Raw genomic sequence first — 19870 nt, 5'->3', positions numbered from 1 at the left:
AGGATTTCTAGAAAGCTGCTGTCATTGCCTTAACGTGTCTCGCAGCAGACAGTGAAGAGGAATTTGTAGGAAATATAAGTTTGCCCAGACCCACTCACTGAACAAATGAATCCCTGTGAGTGGTTGGGGGAAGAGGCAGATCGTTGCACGGCTGTATCTAGCACACAGTCTGCTACAAGGAGCCATGCTGGGCGAGATGGTAAAATCGCACTTCTCCACCTGAAGAAGCCTATCCTGTATTCAGATGGACTCTGCCTGCCTCAATATCTAGTGAAATTTTTGGGACAAATGACATTGGTTTCTACTAGTTAAGAGCTTAGCTTCTGTGATCATTCAGATCATTCCAGATTTCAACCTGGTGTTGCAGCTATCACTCACATCAGACTCCAAAATTTAGAGCAGGTTTTTCACTTGGCCTTGCAGAGCTTTTGCTCTGCACCAAATCCTGTTTGCCTGCAATTCCTGTCAGGCACATTTTCTTTCATCTGTTGTGAATGATGTGTATGTACCTCTGGTTTGTGCATGTTTGGCAGTTCTTTGCATCATCGTATATGAGACTGGGTGCCCTTGCTGGCTACCTGGCTGCAACCGTAAAGCCAAAAAGGAAGACCCTGATGGCAGACATCATCCTTCCAAAGGGCAGGAATTTTGTGTTGGGAAGTAAAAGTCACATCTCAGTGAACAATGAAACTACAGAACAGCCAACAGTAAAACATGAGTAGTCCCATCCTAAGAAAATCACGGTCTTTGTCAGAATGTTCTGGGAAAAAAGGGAACTACAAAAGATTTTGATTAAAGGAACATAAAATAGCAGGGGGCAATAGAAAAGCAGAATCTGTCAGAGAAGTAGTGTTGCCGTTATCACCAGATCTAAGCTTTCTAGACAAATGAGCCTGGCTTCACTTCAAGACATCAGGGTGTTGAGAGTGTATGGTGTCCAGCAACATTGTTTCCAATATTTTACTAATGGGGTAGAGTTCAAAAAAATTAACAACTGCTTTGAGAACCTGAACAAAAGGAGATGAGAGCCAAACTTGTTTTGAATAGCTGGTCCTAAAAAATGACTTTACAAGCATTTTTACTTCCCACTTTATAAAAACTTCTGATTCTGCTTGAAGTTTTTTAGCATCGAATTTTCCACTGTTTGCTGGAAATCTATGAAAGTCAATCTGAAAGTGTTTGATACAATCTGCAAGTGGCAGACAGTGGTCTCTTGCACAAATCCCTTTAACTCTTTCCCACAGCTAGGGATTGTTTTCTCCGAACTTTGATCCCAGTGAGTCATTTCTATCATAAAGTATAATATTCCCACTTTCAGGAAAAAAACGAAAGAATAAATCAGAAGTATTATAGTATCTAGGAAGCATCACTCTCTTCCTTGTAGAGCCGGCCTGAGGTCTTGGGGAGGTCATTTCAGGGAGATCAAAGCACTTGGGACTTACAAGTAGTATTCAGAGGGGAAACCAGATGAGTGAGTCAGTTGCCTTTGAAAAAGGATACACTGGCATGGATAGGGCCATCCTCATATTTCAGTAAGAAGCAGCTGCAAAAACACATCAATAAGGTGGCAAATAACAGTTCTCCCGACAAACAGGTCTAGTAAACCACTGAAGTGAGGGATACCCATTTAAACAGGTACATTTGTGTCACTGGCAATGAGGTGTATCCCTAATGTAGGGTGCCAGAACTGATAGCTCCTGACTTTTAGTGTATTTTCACTCTGGTGAAGATATTATTTTTCTCTCAAGGCAAATACACCACCTTACACCAGCATAACTTCCACATCATTCTTCTTATAGCTGTAAACCAGGGTAAGATTTATTTAAATACATAACTACTGTATTTGATTGCAATTGTCTCTAAGGTTTTCACAAAGGGGACCAAAAAATCAATGTCTTTAAGTATAGCAGGCTAGCTCAGTTACAAGGTACTAGCTTGGGCTATGGGAGATGTGGCTTAATTGATATGTTCCGCTTACACTTACGGGGTGACATGGAGCAAATATTCCAAATGTACGGTATCAAAAATCTTTACTGTTGAAGTGGTAATTAAAGCCATTCTGTCTTCCACGGAAGCACAATCATGTCAAAAAGAGAGGCTGTAATACCTTTGATACCATCATAAACACTTCACGTAAGTTTAATGCTACACAGCCTAATGGGCATTTGGAACTGCTCCCTGTTCACTGAGCCAAATGAGTGTTGGCTTTTAATTTTGCCACCAAAAAGACACGGTGTTGCAAAAGGCAGAGCAGAGCTCAGGCCTCTTCAGGCAGCAGTAAACCAGCACCCCATCCTAATATTTTTGTAAAAAAAAATAAATCCGAAAACTAAAAAGAAAGATCACTTTTCAAACGGTTTAGCTGTAACTAGTTGAAGAGCTAAAGACTATGAAGATGTGTCGGTACAACTGCCTTGTATAACACTATATAAGATTGAAACTACCTTTCATTAATACAGGGGATGTATTTTTAGGTAACATAATTCACTGCATAACTATGACAACACACTTCAAATATCTGAAAATAGACGGACATTCCTATAAATTACTTCAAAGAAAACAAGTGCAGATTTCGGGCTTTTCATACTAGATGTTACAACTCAGCAGGGCCCAGGCTGGCTCTCAGAATTTGGAACAACTCTCTCCACCTTAAGACACCCCATGGCTATCTGTATTTACTCGCTCCTTCCCGCTTGTCCCAAAACCAATGTCAAACAATTTAGCCTATTTGTGATCTGTACCTGAAAAACACATGGAAATAAAACTTACCGCATTCACCGATATCTAAAGTATAATCAGTTCTGCTCATTAGGTAGGAACATGCTTTTGTCTATTTTCATTAAAACAAAACAATATAGTATCAGCTAGGCTTACTGACTAGCTGACAAGGCAAAGGACTAAACCAAGATCTGTTGTCTCAATAAAAGTGTAAAAACACAGAAGAGGAAGATTAAGCAAGTCTGGTTTTCATCAGTGAAAGAGAGCACTTCTTCTGCCAGAATTTCACTTCTCCCACCTTCTGTTATGGAAATGACTCCTTTTATTTGTTATTCTGTACCCCTGGGCACAGCAGCAGGTGCTCCTGGTCTTCATGTTCTTGGAAACAGTCTGCACGGGTCATCAGAAATGTGACAGAAATGTGAGAACAGCTATAGGGACAGTAAACTGCATTTAGTCCTGCAAATGCACCGTGCATCCCAGCAGAAGTATGAAGCCAAGTGAGCAGTGCTGGACTGGGCTTCTTGACTAAGCCATCACCCTAGGGAGGAGCATAGCCATTTTCATGCCCTCGAAAATGGGATGTCCTGCCCCTTTCTGTCGCCTTCTGACATTGCTCAATACAAAAATCCCTGGGATCGAGTCTTTTGCCAGTGTGCAGCCATACTGTAAAACTCTATGTTATCACAGTTTGCCACTTTTTCTTGGATAAATGATGAAAACATAATTATGATTATGCTATGTAAATAAAAATAAATAATTTTGGAAAAGATCTTAAGGAAACCAAATAAGAACTAATTATAGTCAGCCAAAACTTCATCTGCCCAAATTTTATAATCTAGGTAACTTAAAAGTACATACTCAAACCTAAACTTGCAACTCCAGATTCACTTTGTAGTCGGTGAGGATAGCTACACTTCAAAGGCGATTCAGCTCATGATAAAATATGGGTTTAATGTGAAAATTCCTCTGGAGGTGTCTATTTCTCTCAAATTACAGTATAGCCTAGGATGACTAACTTAGAATTGTATGTCTAATTTTTAGACTCTTACATTTTGGCAGATGGATCCCACCATGAGTATGCTAATGTAAGGCATCTATGACAAGTACTATTAAGACAGCAGCTCAGATAGAAAGAATTTGAAAGAAGCTAAACGGTACTGCAGTTCCCATTACAGCAATGTTTTTCTTCTGCAATCATTTCACTACCCATCATAAATATTTCTTAGTGATATCTCCTGAAATGAAGTGCACATGCACCTGGCGCCACCAGCTGAGCTGTACAGCCCATAATCTTTTATGTGAAATGTCATGAGCATCAGACACAACATCTTTACAGTACTTTCTAGCGTGCTATTAAGGCATAAACAGCCTATGATACAATGTGGAAAAGATTGTGTGGCAATGTTGATGACAACGGCTTTTATCTCCCCTGCACTCAAGCATCTTGATTTTAGGGATTCATAAATAAATCTCAAAGAACACACTAAAGAAAAGAGAAAAGTGAGTAATATATTAAATTGTCTGTAAAACACTACAGAACTTTCTAGCTAAACCTAGAAAACAGAGTTGTAATCCAAACCCTCAGCTCACAAATGCAGGGAGATTCTGTTGCATCTAAATCTAACTCTAAACCTAAAACTAAATCCAAATATAAATCAAAATCTAAAAGTATATCTAAACATAATTCTAAATCTAAATCTAAATCTAAATACCAATACAAATATTTCATAGTCCAAACAAAAATGAAAATGTTGTCATATTTTCTAGTATTAATCATAACAATCTCACTGCTCTCTCTATATATTATATATACACTATTTCTCTGCTGGAAAAGTATCATGGTGAGCTGTAGGCATTCCAGGAGACTCCTGGAGTGCACTGAGGAGAACTTCTTAATCCAGATCATAGACAGCACTACCAGAGCAGATGCAATACTGGACCTGTTGGTCACCAATGCAAGAGAGGTAATCGGTGATGTCAAGATTGGAGGCAGCCTGAGCTGCAGTGATCATGCAGTGGTGATGTTTGCAGTCCTGAGGGATATGGGACAGGCGAAGAGTAAAGTCAGGACTCTGAATTTTAGGAAAGCAAAATTCCAGCTCTTCAAGGAGTTAGTCAATAGGACCCCCTGGGAAACTGCTCTCCATGGTAAAGGAGCAGAACAGAGCTGGCAGATCTTTAAGGACACTTTCCATAGAGCACAAGAGCTCTCAGTCCCCAGCAGTGAGAAATTAGGAATGGAAGGCAAGAGACTGGCATGGCTGAGTTGAGACCTGCAGGTCAAACTAAAGGGCAAGAAGGAAATGCACAGGCAGTCGAAGCAGGGACAAGTATGCTGGGAAGAGTATAGGGATGCTGCCCGGTTGTGTAGGGATGAGGTCAGGAGGGCCAAGGCACAGCTGGAGCTGAACTTGGCAAGGAATGCAAAGAATAATAATAAGGGCCTCTACAGGTATGTCAGCCAGAAAAGGAAGGCTAAAGAAAGTGTACCCCTCTATGGTGAGCGAGACTGGCAAACTGGTAACAATGGACAAGGAGAAGGCTGAGGTACCCAACTAATTTTTTGCCTCAGACTTCACTCCCTTCCCACACCTCTTGAGTGGATAGACCACAAAACAGGGACTGGGGGAGCAAAGTCCCTCCCACTGCAAGAGAAGATCAGGTTCATGACCACCTGAGGAACATGAACATATACAAGACTATGGGACCTGGTGAGATGTATCCCAGACTCCCGAGGGAATTGGCTGATGTAATGCCAAGCCACTCTCCATGATATTTGAAAGGCCATAGCAGTCAGGTGAAGTCTCTGGTGACTGTATAAAAGGGAAATATGACATCCATTTTTTAAAAAGGGTAGACAAGAGCACCTGTCATCCTCCCTTCTGTGTCTGGGAAGATCATGGAACAGATGCTCCTAAAAGCCATGCTAAAGCACATGGAGGACAGGGAGGTGATTTGAGAGAGCCAACATGGCTTCACCAAGGGCAAGTCCTGCCTGATCAACCTAGTGGCTTTCTAAGATGGAGTGACTACATCAATGGACGAGGGAAGAGCTACGAATGTCATCTGTCTGGACTTCTGTAAAGCCTTCAACACAGTCCCCCACAACATGCACGGGATGCCTGCAGCTTGACGGAGGAGAAAGGATAAGCACTCTCACCATTTGCTATGTAATTCTTTTCTTTTGCTCATAGCTGCATGATATTAAAAGTTACAGGTTATAAGTTATGAAAGCTTACGACTTGACACCGTCCCCCACAACAACCTTCTCTTTAAATTGAAGAGACATGGATTTGATGAGTGGCCTGTTTTGTGGATGAGGAATTTACTGGATGGTCAAGTCCAGAGGGTAGTGGTCAAGAGCTCAACATCTACATGGAGATCGGTGAAGAGTGGTGTCCCTCAGGGGTTCCTACTGGGACCAGTACTGTTTAATATCTTCATCAGTGACATAGACAGCAGGATCGAGTGCACTCTCAGCAAGCTGGAAGACAACATCAGGCCAAGTGGCGCAGTCGACATGTCTGAGGGATGGGATGCCATCCAGAGTGACCTGGACAAGCCCGAGAACTGGGCCCAAGTGAACCTCATGAGGTTCAACAAGGGCAAGTGCAAGGTCCTACACATGGGTCAGGGCAATCCCCAAGTATCAATACAGGCTGGGGGGTGAAGGAATTGTGAGCTGCCCTGTGAGGAATGCATGAAAAGCTGGATATGAGTCAACAATGTGCACTCGCAGCCCAGAAAGTCAATGATATCCTGGGCTGCATCAAGAGAAGTATGGCCAGCAGGTCAAGGGAGGTGATTCTGCCCCTCTACTCCACTCTGGTGAGACCCCACCTAGAGTCGTGCGTCCGTCTCTGGAGCCCTCAGCACAAGAAAGACATGGACCTGTTGGAATGGGTCCAGAGGAGGGTTGCAAAGATGAACAGAGTGCTGGAATACCTCTCCTATGAGGAAAGGCTGAGTGAGTCGGGGCTATTCATCCTGGAGAAGAGAAGGCTGCAGGGAGACCTTATTGAGGTCTGACAGTACTTAAAAGGGTCTTATAAGAAAGATGGGGACAAACTTTTTAGCCAGGCCTGTTGAGTTAAGACAAGGCATAATGGTTTTAACCTAAAAGAGGGTAAGTATAGACTAGATATAAGGAAGAAATTTTTTACCGTGAGGGTGGTGAAATACTGGCACAGGTTGCCCAGAGAGGTGGCAGAAGCCCCATCCCTGGAAACATTCAAGGCCAGGTTGGACAGGTCTCTGAGTAACCTGATCTAGTTGAAGATGTCCCTGCTCACTGCAGGAGGGTTGGGCTAGATAACCTCTAAAAGTCCCTTCTAACCCAATCTATTATATGATTCTATGATTCTATTATTTCGAAAGAATCTGTGAGAGAGGAGTAGTCATTTTTCCCTATTTAATCAGACCTTGAAGGCCAGAGATTGTAACAACTTTTGGTAAAGGGACAAGGATTTGATTTTTATTGCGGGTACCGATGCTAGCGGTCTCAGATATAAAGGCAAGGAGATGGCATTGTTCATTTCTAAAGAAAGAAAATGATAATACTGGTATTACTGAAGCTCAGAGTCAAGTGCCTAGCATGTTAAAATACCCAAGGCACATTATTTTCACACCACACTGTGTGCAAGTGAAATCTTTGCATTTGCCCTGACACTAGACAGCACTGACACAATTACCAATGAAGAACGGAAGGCAGATGCATGCAACAGATATATATGGTCTTTCTCTCAGGAGAAATCTGAAAGATGTGCCTAAATTTTCTAGTCTTCATGGAATAGCTTCTGTTTCCTTGGCAAGTCTGAAACATTTAAACTTTTTAACTATTAAATCTAAATGTTCTCAAACTGGGAGAACTACAGATCTTTTGCCTAGGGCTGTCAATACTATTAGAGTCTCTCTCTCTGCACAGTCTACCATCATAAGGCCCTGACAGCAATCTGAGAAAAAGTAGAGCAAGCTGACCGAGATTAAAGAAAAGGTAAATACATGTTTTCAAGCAACTAAACTGATCCTTTGGGCTCAAATCAATTTCAGACTAGGAAACTTGAAATGTCTCCGCATAGGTGTCTATAGATGTCTAAAATCCGATTACAGGCAATAGAGCCTAGGAAGCATTTCAGCTCATGATAAAACAGACATCTAGAAAATGACTCTGCTGGCTGCACACTGGTTTGCAGTGACTTTTGATACGTCTCGAGGAATGCATGATGTCAAACAGACCTCTGGGAAATTCTTGTCATTCTAGAGCAGCAGCTAGAAGAGAGACAAGACTACTGAGGACATGGGAAGTGGCATTAATGTCTCTGTGGTGTGAATGAATCATATCCCTTGTGTCGGTCAGCTGAATCACTCCCCACATCTCCACTAACTACAAAGTCTCCTCTACAGAAGCTACTGGCCACTGAATCAATCAGCCTAAACTGATCTGTCTTAATCTTGAAACAAATCCCACCTGTCAGAAACATTCAAGGAAAAAAAGATGCCACAGTTACATGATGTCAGCTTTCTCCTTGAATATAGAGGCATTGAAAAAACAATAGACATCATGGTATTGAACCAGTGCGATGTGATAGCTTGTAGGGCAAATGGTATCAAACAGGAGGAGCAAGGTGGTGTTGCCTCCCTGTGTACCATCTGCAGCATCTTTTGTACCCCTGTTGTCACCATTTTAAAGAGTGAAAGCTGGGGAAGGATTTCACAGAGAGCTACAAGACCTGGTCATGGTCTAGAAAAAGCACTTAATAAAAGGCATGGGAGGTATTATCATGCATTTTTGTCGATATTCACACCTGTTTACATGGAAAGAAATATCTGTCAGTAAAATTTTGCAAACTAACAGAAAAATATTCAGAAAGATGCCATTTTCAAAAACTGAGGACTAGTAAATCTGAACTATTTTTCCCTAAGTAAAGGAAAACTAGCACACAGAGATAGGGAATTTTTAACTAAGATTTGCCTAGATTTTTCACAGCAATGCCAGAGGATGATTCGTTTTGGTGCTGAACAAGCAGTGTGCAGCAGGAAGTCAGAACAGAGGAGCACAGAGGCTCCCTGTAGCTGTGAGACTTATGACACTACTTTGTGGTGCTGGCACCTCAAAATATAACCCCCAGAAATGTCCCCAGGCTCTGCATGAGACCTCAAAGACCTTGGGGAGTGCAGTGAGAGAGGGGGGAGAGAAGAGGCAAAGTCTGTCTTGTAGAAGAGGGCAGACTTGGCCAATTAGCACAGATTCATGCTGAGGTGCATCTTGTGGCAGTGCTTTTCCTTTTATCTTTCACAGAACATCCAATATACCCCCAAAGCCATACAAGAAGCACAACCCAATGTTTATCACAAGAAATTGTTACTAAGATTGAAGATTCTCTAGAGGAAATTTTGGGAAACGTTCCATGACTAAACCATTAAGAACAAACCTGTAATGTTTAAGATCACTCTGGCAGTATAAAAGCAAGATACTCTTCTACAAAACCTGGCAATGAGTTGTCTCTGAGTAAACAGTATCATCTAGAAAAGGGTGATTTCCTGACAAGCTGAGGAATTATTTTCCTTTTGTGTAGTGAAAGAAAGGTAACAAGGAGCTGTTGGGATCTCCTCTATCTCCCACAACAGTGATTGTAAAATTGCTGCAAAATTCATGGGCATCTATGAGGGAATCAGAGGGGATTTGGGAGGAAAAACATTGTACATATAAATTAATGTAATAATTACTAGTTTCAGCTCAACATAATTACAAATAAGCTTCCACCAGCTATTAATTATCTTCTGGGTTACAAAGGCCATATTTTATTTAAATGAAGTGGAATGAAAAGCTGGTAAAAGCTACACACATAGTACTAATGAAAGAATGCATTGGAGGAGATGTATTTCCACTTTAGGCCCTTGAATTGAGGGTCTTGTTTTTAAAGGTACAGGAAGCAAATGCACATAGAAACTAAGCAACTTCCTGAGCATCTGAGAGACCTCAGGCCTAGATTGGAAACAAATTTCCTTTTTTTGAGTGTGCAACAAACAGTATGTGCAAAGAAATATAGTGACTTTATGGTAGAGCTAGTTGCTCTTGAGTCCCTTCTGAAAATAAAAATCCCAAATAAACTTTCTGGATGGGGACGTTGGATCACATCCCTTTCACCTCTCTTCAGGCACCCACGGTAAATCGAGCACTTTCTGCATTCATGGAGGTAAACACATCTTTGTTGGGTCTCTAGATCCCTCAGTTATGTGGAAGGAACATTTTGCCCAACTTCACCTAAGGAACATATAAAATACCCCATGAACTGAAGTGAAATCTTTTCCCACACACAGGAAAGCCTAAGCCCAAGGTCTCTCTCAAGACAATGGTGTGTTACATTTATCTGTGTCGACTAATTAGCATTCATAACCATGGTTATTGGAATAAAGTCTAAGGAGTAAACAGAGCAACACAGGGTAACCCGCAGTCCTTGCCTAAAAACTCCACTCTAAATAGAAAAGGCAGAAAAAGGCTGAAGGAAATCATACATCATGAGAGCAGCAGGGTGTGATGACATCCGCCATCTGAGATGGTCGACAATTCTCGCTTTTTAGTTAGAAGACAAAGCTCACATAAACAGAGGAGAAGGCAGGAGATGTGTTGGGAGGGAAAACAAGGAAGAGAGAAGGAAACAACTATGAAGTGTATGCAAGGAAAGAAGTTACAAGGATCAACACTTACCCAATATGCTGCGAAGTATATAGGGTTAATGATGGGCTTAATGCACGACTCAGACATAAATCCAAAGTGAAATTAGAACATTGAAAGAGAAAATCAGAAATACCAGGATGATCACAGGCAATGAAAATCCTGTAAGAATAGCATATTCATATAAACATTTTTTGACATTTAAATGTCAAAATGATTTCATGACAATAATAGCTGTCAAGTGCAAATGCACTACGCTTTCCTTTCACCTTTCAAATAGCAATTTAATAAGTAATTTCAATATTTTTCCTTTCGTAGGCAAGGGGTCTATGTTTTGTTTACAGGATTTGTCATTTATAGTAAAAAATGTCATTCTTATCATGAAACATTCATTAAAGAAATATTAAAATCATTTAAATTTTGTTTATTATTTATTCCTAGCATGCTGGCTCTTCTTAGGATGAGGGCCACAGTGGCTAAACACTGATGACCTTGCTGTGAGATAGTCACTACTCCAAGTAGATTTACAGCTAAAGACACAAAGCCCTGCCATAAAGCCCCCTAGCCTGGAGCTCTCTGGAGTCACAGAGGTGGCAGTGGCAGTCTGCACAGGCATGGAAACCTTGGCAAGCATCTCACAGTGCGGGCAAGATAGCTAAAAAGAACCCTAGACACAACCACAGCATACAAACCATTACATACACACACAGTCTTCTTATTACAGCGTAATGAATGTACATTATCTGTATTTGCAGCTGGTTCAGCTTATTCCTAATTATCTGGCTCATTTCTTGTACCTCCCACTGAATACATAAATGTAATATCCAGAGATGTAGCTGAATGATAAAACCACAAACATAATTCATACGACCAGAAAAAAGATTGAAGGCAATACTACTGTGCTGATGAAGATTCCAAGCTGGAGAGCACAAAATTTTTTGAAAGGCTGTATGTTTTTTCTTTTGTCCGAAAGAGAAATAAATGTTTGGCTTTAACCCTGCACTTCTACAGCCTGTTTTATAACACACATGAAATTATGTTGCATGATTTAGTTATTTGAACATTAAGTACCAGATGCTCAGCACTCTATGTTGTATTTGAAATATATATATAAATTTTAGCATCTCTATTGAAACTCAGTAAGAATAAAAGCAGGACTATTTTTGCTGATAGCAACATACACCTCTTGTGTGTGGACTACATTTTCATGTGTGATTAAAATGATAGGTGTGTTGTGGTTTATAAAACCCAATCCTATTTACTTAGCTGTGTTTTTAATCAAGTGTGCTTTGCAGTCAAACTCTCTGTGGCACTTGTATGGAGAATGCTATAAAAATAAAATGAGTGACTGAATGTAATATTGGTTAGGGACTGCTCAAATGCATTTTAATGTGTTTAAAGTGTGTTCATAAAACTTTTGTTGGACAGACTAAAAATTCAAATTTCCTGGAGGAGAAGAAACTTTTTTCATTATTTAGCCAGAGTGACATATGATTAGTCGTTACAGTCTACCCAGAAAAACTAAAAAGCTCATTTATGTCAGTATTTCCCTTCTGAGATCTAGGTTGTTCTACCTTACAGCTGTTTTCACCAACTGTATTAGAGTAGGTGATAAATGAGGCTCCTCTCCCAGCTTGCAAATTTGCTGTTCTGGTGGCTATGTCACAGGAATGAAGGACTTGAAGCACTGGCCATTTGAATTCTGCATCTTTTCAAACCACATGTACACCTTACATCTGGAAATTCAAACATCCTTAAATTACTAGATGACATCAGATAAGAGATATATAATTATCTGGAAGCATATGCAGTACTTTCTGCTTTTATTGTTCTTATGCCCATGAGTGGAACATGCAAAGCTTCAATTTTGATCCCATTCAGCTAATGCCTGTATCAACACAAAACAAAAGATGGTCTCTGCCCAGAGAAGTATATGATCTCAACATAAGATTACAGAGAGATACAGGGTGATGCATAGTTTATGCCAGAGAATGATGGACAGTAAAACAACCGCTCTAAAAATACATGTCCACTTTAGAGTGAAGTAGGTGATGCCCTCCAAGGTGCCCCCTTCTCTTTAGAGACCATGAAAGGAATCTGGGAATTTGAGAACCAGACATCCACCTTACAGACATCTAAAATAAGAGGAGATGAATCTCAAAGAGTCAGAATAGCTGATTATTGTCAGTTTTCTCTGGGAAGCACAAAGATAAGGCTTAAGGAAGGCTCTTTTATATAAAGAGAGAGGAGTGGTTTTGTGCATATTTGTATGGAGCTGATCTCATTCAGATTGACACCCACTATGACACCTGGTCAGGCACTTCCCAGTAATGCAATGATGTAATTGATGATATTTCAGTGTATTTTTTTATAAATAATTCAATTTCCTCATTATCTTCTGCAGTAATAAGACAATGCTGTGTACATAGTAGAAACTTTATTAAGCTGCAGGAGCAAAATGTACAGCTACTTCTGCAGGTACTTCTTTGCTTACTGAGTCAACTTGCATGACTCATTGCAAACCTTATATTATACCCCAGCTGGGAGCAGTGAAATTAAAACTCATGCTGTTTCTGGTGGCCTTTTTCACCTCTAAACCAGAACTTTCTGTTTGATCCTGTGTGTGTTTGCAGTATGTCAGCTACACAGCTGTCTGAGCCCATTCTTGACTCAGATCACTTGCCCTCCTGAATGTTTATTGCAAGTGCAGTCAAAGACTTGCATTATGGCCTCAGATTTTCCTTTGGGAAAAGCCTATGTTCTTGTTTATGCAGTGTAAAATGATTAGGTGCGGTGATACTGGATCAAGCTACAGCTAAATCCACCATCATCTGAAGTTTGCCTTTTTCTAAAGTTTTTGGGTGCTTTGAGCCCGAGCTGCAGCTGTGACTCAAGTAGCTCACAAGACAGAAAGTGTGTGGATCAGGCAGCAGTATGCTTAAACCTATTTTTTACCTCTACAGTGTCGTTTAATACACAGCTTTTTGGTACCTATCTGGATATCCACTTTATCACAGATCTTCATTGCAGAATAGGAATCATACCAGCTTCTTTGTCATCTTCTTTGTTTATCCTGGATTGCAAAAAAAGAAACAACAGCACCAATACTCCAGTGAGCAGTGAGAAGCACCTTTAGCAATTTTTTTTTGGCACATTTTTAGTAGATTCAGCTCCTCTTATTAGTTTCTCTATTAAAACAGCAAAAGACTGCTAGTTGAAGAAGGAAACTATTCTGTGTTGTCATCATAAGGCTAATCTCTATGCTCTTATACTTGTGATGAGCATAGTAGTCTAACAATTGAAATTACCCATTCACTGCACTTCAAATTTCCACAATACGTCCAAACAGTGCATGAGAAAATGTAAAGTCGTGAGGGAAATTGCATAGCTGTTGCAAAGACATACTTACAAAAACCAACCAACCAACCAAACAGACTACATGCTGTTAACTACAGGGAAGGCGAATATTTCTCTATCCCCACTTTTAACATGCTCAAGTTGTTATGCAGGCACAGTCTGAGCTGCTCACGTGTTCTTTGGCTGTGTACAAATCTTCAGATTTTAAAATGGAAACTATTTTTACTTGTTGCATCATGCTGTCTTGTAAACAAAGAAATGAACTTGGACAGTATTGAATTTTGTGGCTTAATGTGGGCTGGGGGCACAAACAGAAGATGAGTGTTCAGCCTAAAGGGATAGACAGGCAGTGCTTTGCCTGTTTCTCCTTGATCAACAAGAAGACTCTGACCAAAAGGAAGCAGAGTCTTTGAAGGATAAGCTTCTGCTCTGCTAATTGCATTCTTTCCGCAGTAAATAGGCAGGAATATCTTTTTCAAGCATCAAGAAGAATACACATTTAATCTTTTATTATCTTGTTCTGCACATCTTAGCTAATTAATGCACTTGTGTTTGGACAGTATTCAAGGGATTTTGAATAGGTCAATCTTCGGCACATTTCTTTTGCAATGTTGCATTACCAGTGATATAGTAACTGATTCAGACCAGTTCTTCCCAGGGTATTCACCCCCCTGAGATGGAAGATATGAATAGAGAGCAGAATAGACACCCCATAATCCAAGAGCAAGCTGTTAACGACTGCTACACCACCTGGACACACACAAGTCTATGGGGCCAGATGGGATCCACCTGAGACAACTGAGGGTGCTGGCGAGAAGCTGGCCAAGCCACTCTTCATCATTTATCAGCAGTCCTGGCTAACGGGGAGGTCCCAGATGACTGGAGGATTGCCAGCGTAACACCCAGCTACAAGAAGGGCCGGAAGGAGGATCCCAGGAACTACAGGTCTGTCAGCCTGACCACAGTCCCGGGGTAGCTTATGGAGCAGATCATCTTGAGGGCACTCACCAGGTATATGCAGGACAACCAAGGGACCAGGACCAGCCAGCATGGGTTTGTGAAAGGTAGGTCCTGCTTGACCAGCCTGGTTTCCTTCTATGACCAAGTGACCTGCCTAGTGGATGAGGGAAAGGCTGTGGATGTTGTTTACCTGGACTTTAGTCTTTGGCACTGTTCCCCACAGCATCCTTCTGGAGAAACTAGCTGCCCATGGTTTGGATGGGTGTACTCTTCACTGGGTAAAAAACTGGCTCGATGGCCGAGCCCAGAGAGTTGTGGTGAATGGAGTTAAATCCTTTTGATGACCAGTCACAAGCAGTGTCCCCCAGGGCTCAGCTTTGGGTCCGCTCTTGTTTAACATCTTTATCAATCATCTGGATGAGGGGATTGAGGGCTCCCTCGCTAATTTTTCAGATGACACCAAGCTGGGTGGAAGTGTAGATCTGCGTGAGGGTAGGAAGGCTCTGCAGAGGGATCTGGACAGGCTGGATTGATGGGCCGAGGCCAACTGTATGAGGTTCAACAAGGCCAAGTGCCAGATCCTGCGCTTGGGTCATAACAACCCCATGCAATGCTACAGCCTTGAGGAGGAGTGGCTGGAAAGCTACCTGGTGGAAAAGGACCTTGGGGTGTTGGTCGACAGCCAGCTGAACATGAGCCAGCAGTGTGCCCAGGTGGCCAAGAAGGCCAACGGCATCCTGGCTTGTGTCAGGAATAGTGTGGCCAGCAGGAGCAGGGAGGTGATCGTGTCCCTGTACTCGGCACTGGTGAGGCCGCACCTCGAGTACTGTGTTCAGTTTTGGGCCCCTCACTGCAAGAAAGACATTGAGGTGCTGGAGCATGTCCAGAGAAAGACAGTGAGGCTGGTGAGGGGTCTGGAGAACAAGTCTCATGAGGAGCGGCTGAGGGAACTGGGGAAGTCTGGAGAAGAGGAGGTTGAGGGGGCACCTTACTGCTCTCTACAACTGCCTGACAGCAGAGTGTAGTGAGGTGAGTGTTGGTCTCTTCTCCCAAGTAACTAGCGATAAGACAAGAGGAAACGTTGTTAAGTTGCTTCGGGGGGGGGGTTAGATTGGATATGAGGAAAAATTTCTTTACTGAATGAGTGGTCAGGCATTGGAACAGGCTGCCCAGGGAAGTGGTGGAATCAGCATCTCTGGAGGTGTTCAAAAAGTGTGTAGACATGGCATTTCAGGACATGGTTTAGCAGGTATGGTGGTGTTGGGTTAATGGACTTGATGATCTTAGAGGTCTTTTCCAACCTTAATTATTCTATGATTCAATATTTCCAGTAAAAACAAAGCATCCCACTCAGCCACAAGGAACACTGAAAGCAAGCATTGCAATATTCTGTTTTGGGAAAAGTTTTCTCATAACAGGTAAGAAACAGCACAATATTGATGAGCTACGTGAAGGCTCTTGCTTATATTCTCGACTGATATAAAATGCTACTGTTGCACTGAGCAGAGCTGGACAGAACAAGATTTACAGGAACTCGGAGTCTGTTTTGTGATGACATTCTTTAATTATTGATCATGAAATAATAATAAGAAGCAGTTAAACATTCCTGACTCCAGAGACTTACAGATACCACAGTGATAAAATCCATGTTGCAAGGTCAACATAACACAGCTGTTTCTAACTCCTTGGTTTCTGTCACTATTGAACTTTAAAGAGCTAGCTACGGCATGTGACACACAATATCCCTGTATTATGAGGTAATTATTTCATTACTGATTATAACAAACTAAAAAGCTTGGTACCACTCTCTGGCACATATAAAACCAATAATGGAATACAGAGCTCAATATTATTGATATATTTTTTCTGGATTTTTATCAGTTTTCTATAAATTAGTGCACTTGTGAGATAATGTAATGAATGGGGGACATTCGAGGCAAATAGTTGTATTGGTTTAGTTCTTTCTGATGTGTAAGTAATTTAGGGACAGGAATCAGAATTGCTTTGCCTGGTCTGGGCATGTTTGCTGTTGGTTGATGTCACCACTGCTGATATCTCACCGTTGCTGGTGTCACTGTTGCTGGAGAGGAGCAGATGGCTGGACAATAGTGCTGGCTGTAGCGTCTTTTTAACCAACTCTGTCATCCCTGGGGGCAGGCAAGCAAGGGGGAGGTGACAGCAACACCAGTTTTGGTGGAATAGTGGGAAAGTTGGGAGCAACAGACTGTGGGTTTTCTGGCAGATGATCTAAAATAGAAAAAATAGAAATTACTTACCTCATTCCTCCTGCAAGGAGCATGTGCAGAAAGCTTCCTCTCTTCCATGCTCTTCCTCCTTAGAAAAAAACAGCCACCATTTGCCTCCGTTTGACTCCAGCTGGGCGTTGTGTCTCCTGCAGCATCGGTGAGACTGAGCAGGTCCAGACACACTACCTGTCCCCCTCGGCAGCAAGAGGTACTGCCTGTTCATCAGCCGCGCTCCCCAAGTGTGGCTTTGTCAGGATGCTTTCCTTGCACACCCACTTGTAATCAATCTGCTGGGTATACGTATGCCGTTATTGTACAGATACAGCATTGAGTATGTTTTACATATTCATTCAGTTTATTTAATCTTCTGTTCCTACAAAAATATATGTATATCCTCTTAATACACTATAGGCAAAATCACTCTATTTCTCTCAGTTCTTCGGCTTCATTCTGGTGCTAGTATTTGTCTTGTCAAGCCCAAGTAACAAAACACATTTACTAGCTGCAGCAGCAAGAATTGTAAAGGGATTTCTTGCTTTGCTTAATTTCATCAGACCAGGAGGCTTGGCAGTACCATCATAACAGGAATTTGTAGTGACACAACACTGAAATAACTCCTGCATCAATTTGTTTGTATCAGGGCAGAAGTTTTTCAGTGTGAGAGAAGCCCAGGGGAAATCAAGAGGAATACTGAGCAGATAGACAGAGAAAAAAAGAGCCATATCACTTACTGATTTCAAGGCACCTTGCTGAAACTCTAGCTACTTCTTTTTCCACCAGAGGGAAGCATGCTGAGAAATACATTTATGAGTCCGTTGCTCCAGTCACTGATTTGATAAAATATAACAAAAAATTACTTCTGGTGAGTGATTATTCAAACATTTATGCAGCTGCTTATTACAGGTGTTTGCAAGAGCTCTGGTGACTCAAGCTTAGATATGTGTTAAGTAATTGCAGTGTTAAGGCTACAGATGCATAATGTTAGCTTCTTAAAATATGCCACTAGAAGTGGGGGGCAGCCCATCCATGAGAACATTATGACCAAAGTGCTTGGATCAGTCTTACAGTATTTAATCAATAAGTTTAAAAAGCATTCTTTTCGAAGCATGAGTACCCATATACTAGGAAAACTTGAGTGGTTGTTTCTTATAGAGAAAACTTTAGATATCCAAAATCCAAATGGGTAAAAACAAGGACACAAGAATCAAAGCAGGATTTTGCTGTTTTTTCGAAGTAAAAATCAATTGTAGGATACAGCTCTGAGGACCACAAGATCACATAATAAATTGGATTTAGATGCCAGACAGCTATAAAAGCTATTTTGGATGCATGGACATCTCAGGGCTTCTTCTTCACAACAGTCTCTTTAGTGTCTATTTTTTTCCTTTTCTCAGCAACAAAATAAGCCTAAAAAAAGCCGAAAAGCAGTAACATCATCCCTGCCAGCACTGCAGCATAATGACCTAAAATTGAATAGATTAGCTTAAACTGAAACATTTTTTGGCATCGTAACAGAGCCATTATGGGATATTTGGTTACCACAGAAACACAGGTAATGAGTGAGGCACTGTCACTAGATCATGAAACCTGAAATAAATGAATACAGACATCAGAAACATAGCCTTAAGTACCACATTAAAGGACCAATCTCACTGACACACCACTGTTTCTAGAATATAAATACTAAGTTTACATATTGGGCAAATCTAAATGACAGACTGTGCCTAGATGCCATTCAAATTCAAAAAAATAGTCTTTGTCCAGTGACTGGAAAGAAAAAGAAGGTGTGAAGTCTTAAGAACTTGCTGCTACATATTTGCTACTTACCCATGTTAAGCAAATATTCTTAAACAAGCAAATAGTATTGCCTAAAGGGTAACATTTAACAAAGAAGGCAGAACCACAGCAGCTACTACACCACTTCGGCAGATTCTGTAACTGCTAGAAATAGCTGTTTTCCTAGCACTTCTATTTTCTGAGCTATAAGGTTAAATACCATCCTGTTGTTATTGTTTTTTCTTCAAGGTAAATAAGGAGGGAGTCCTTCACCTTCTCTATCAAATACCTTTGAAAACAGCTATGAAAACAAGTCTCCACTCTGCTTGACCACATTGAAAAAGCTCAGCCTCTTGCCACTATCCAAGAGGTGAAAACTGTAGGTAGCCTGTATGAAGCTCTGTGCAGCAAGGCAGGGGTGCATGTACTTGTGTTTTCTCTTTCCCACACACATGCAAATTTAGCATCAGCACCCACAGGAGAAAATTTAAAATTCTGAATCTTCAATGAACTTGCAGACACACAAAGCTGGCCCTTTCGACTCTCTCTAATCACATCTGCCATTCCCAGCTTACCTTTCTCATCCCTCATTCTTCTTTCTCTTGCCTGTTTTTCCTCCGCGTATCCCCCACACACAGACTTGCCTACTTTGATAAAGAAGAGATCTGCCACTGCGAATTTAACACTTTCTTGTAAATATTTCCACTTCAGTAATTCTGAACATATTTGCTTGGAATTAAGTTCTTCATTACTGCATATGTTGCCAGTTAGGGAACACAGTGTCCTACCAGCTAAAGTTTATTACAACAATGTGAAGTATAAATATCATAACTAGAGAGAATGAAGAATAAGGAAGGAAGCAATCTAATAACTTTGGTATTTACCTAAGCCTTAGCAATCTGACACCTACCACATAACAGTTACACGAAGATCAGTGTTACACATGTTAGAGGCCAGATGAGATCCAAAGACAGGGTGCTGAGACACAGAGCATTTATTACATACATGACTGGTCTCTGAAGGTGATTGACAGCTTTATCAGGAAACTTGAAAAGAGGATCTGGATCTGAGCTGTTGCATTTGCAGGACTACAGAATCGGTATCTACTGCAGAATCTAGAAAACATTTGTTTCTG

At 41.2% G+C, this 19870-nt stretch overlaps 1 long non-coding RNA gene across 1 annotated transcript; it reads right to left on the bottom strand.

Moving 5' to 3' along the window:
- Positions 1–13381: 13381 nt before the first annotated feature.
- LOC142362862 (uncharacterized) lies at positions 13382–19385 on the bottom strand. Its single transcript, XR_012765337.1, has 4 exons — positions 19311–19385; positions 17691–17786; positions 16990–17249; positions 13382–13469 (listed from the first exon to the last, which is right to left on the bottom strand). It is a non-coding gene; the product is annotated as an uncharacterized LOC142362862 (long non-coding RNA).
- Positions 19386–19870: the final 485 nt, after the last annotated feature.

The sequence above is a fragment of the Opisthocomus hoazin genome, chromosome 1 (assembly GCF_030867145.1).
Source record: "Opisthocomus hoazin isolate bOpiHoa1 chromosome 1, bOpiHoa1.hap1, whole genome shotgun sequence".
Classification (NCBI taxonomy): domain Eukaryota; kingdom Metazoa; phylum Chordata; class Aves; order Opisthocomiformes; family Opisthocomidae; genus Opisthocomus; species Opisthocomus hoazin.
This window is presented reverse-complemented; position numbering and strand designations above follow the sequence as displayed.